The following is a 2,494-nucleotide window of genomic DNA, read 5'->3' on the forward strand; positions in this document are numbered from 1 at the left end:
ATCATATACAATTTACAATTTTTCTCTTTGTATTTAAAAATGCTCCTTGTTCTTTGCTTTAAAAATATTCGATGTTCGCACCTCCGACCAGCGTATCGACGGAGGATTGAACGCGCCATATCGACGACAAAAGTTTCTTTTTGTTTCCTGAATGACGGAAAACCATCGTTCGACGGCCGGGCGTACAGTACATTCAAAAGCCTTTGCGCGTGGCTGCGACCAAACGGGTATAATACACCCGTATATTCTTGGTTCCGAACAGTAACTTCACGCGCAATCGGGCGAACGCACGCGGCAGCGCCCATCGGTTGCTCGATGAAATCGATGCGATAAACTACAGCCTTCTCGGCTGGTCGTCGTTAGTCGCGCGAGCAACGGATGGCCGCACAATCGACGCGTCGTCGTTTGCGATTATTCGCCTCACGTTAGCCATGAGTATGTATATTATTCATTTACGAACGAACGCGGCAGCGTCCATCGGTTGCTCGATGAAATCGATGCGATAAACTACAGCCGTCTCGGCTGGTCGTCGTTAGTCGCGCGAGCAACGATGGCCGCAAAATCGACGCGTCGTCGTTTGCGATTATTCGCCTCAAGTTAGCCATGAGTATGTATAACATTCATTTACGAACGAACGCGGCAGCGTCCATCGGTTGCTCGATGAAATCGATGCGATAAACTACAGCCGTTTCGGCTGGTCGTCGTTAGTCGCGCGAGCAACGATGGCCGCAAAATCGACGCGTCGTCGTTTGCGATTATTCGCCTCAAGTTAGCCATGAGTATGTATATTATTCATTTACGAACGAACGCGGCAGCGTCCATCGGTTGCTCGATGAAATCGATGCGATAAACTACAGCCGTTTCGGCTGGTCGTCGTTAGTCGCGCGAGCAACGATGGCCGCAAAATCGACGCGTCGTCGTTTGCGATTATTCGCCTCAAGTTAGCCATGAGTATGTATATTATTCATTTACGAACGAACGCGGCAGCGTCCATCGGTTGCTCGATGAAATCGATGCGATAAACTACAGCCGTTTCGGCTGGTCGTCGTTAGTCGCGCGAGCAACGATGGCCGCAAAATCGACGCGTCGTCGTTTGCGATTATTCGCCTCAAGTTAGCCATGAGTATGTATATTATTCATTTACGAACGAACGCGGCAGCGTCCATCGGTTGCTCGATGAAATCGATGCGATAAACTACAGCCGTTTCGGCTGGTCGTCGTTAGTCGCGCGAGCAACGATGGCCGCAAAATCGACGCGTCGTCGTTTGCGATTATTCGCCTCAAGTTAGCCATGAGTATGTATATTATTCATTTACGAACGAACGCGGCAGCGTCCACCGGTTGCTCGATGAAATCGATGCGATAAACTACAGCCGTCTCGGCTGGTCGTCGTTAGTCGCGCGAGCAACGATGGCCGCAAAATCGACGCGTCGTCGTTTGCGATTATTCGCCTCTGGCTATCCGTGAGTATGTATAATATTCATATACGAACGAACGCGGCAGCGCCCATCGGTTGCTCGATGAAATCGATGCGATAAACTACAGCCTTCTCGGCTGGTCGTCGTTAGTCGCGCGAGCAACGATGGCCGCAAAATCGACGCGTCGTCGTTTGCGATCATTCGCCTCAGGCTATCCGTGAGTATGTATAACATTCATTTACGAACGAACGCGGCAGCGTCCATCGGTTGCTCGATGAAATCGATGCGATAAACTACAGCCGTCTCGGCTGATCGTCGTTAGTCGCGCGAGCAACGATGGCCGCACAATCGACGCGTCGTCGTTTGCGATTATTCGCCTCAGGCTATCCGTGAGTATGTATAACATTCATTTACGAACGAACGCGGCAGCGTCCATCGGTTGCTCGATGAAATCGATGCGATAAACTACAGCCGTCTCGGCTGATCGTCGTTAGTCGCGCGAGCAACGATGGCCGCACAATCGACGCGTCGTCGTTTGCGATTATTCGCCTCAGGCTATCCGTGAGTATGTATAACATTCATTTACGAACGAACGCGGCAGCGTCCATCGGTTGCTCGATGAAATCGATGCGATAAACTACAGCCGTCTCGGCTGATCGTCGTTAGTCGCGCGAGCAACGATGGCCGCACAATCGACGCGTCGTCGTTTGCGATTATTCGCCTCAGGCTATCCGTGAGTATGTATAACATTCATTTACGAACGAACGCGGCAGCGTCCATCGGTTGCTCGATGAAATCGATGCGATAAACTACAGCCTTCTCGGCTGGTCGTCGTTAGTCGCGCGAGCAACGATGGCCGCACAATCGACGCGTTGTCGTTCGTTTGCGATTCGCTTCAGGCTACCCGTAAGGATGTATATTATTTTATTACTTCCTCGCCGTCATCAGGACGTTTCGTTCGGAGCACGACGACGAGCACACACGCCACCGGGCAAAGCGGGATACGCAAGTTCAAACCGTAAAGGAACGTCGCGAAACGATGTTCGACGGCGTCTCGTTCCTCGGCTGTAGATCCT

This window comes from Colletes latitarsis, unplaced genomic scaffold (genome assembly GCF_051014445.1).
Source record: "Colletes latitarsis isolate SP2378_abdomen unplaced genomic scaffold, iyColLati1 scaffold0052, whole genome shotgun sequence".
In the NCBI taxonomy this organism is placed as follows: domain Eukaryota; kingdom Metazoa; phylum Arthropoda; class Insecta; order Hymenoptera; family Colletidae; genus Colletes; species Colletes latitarsis.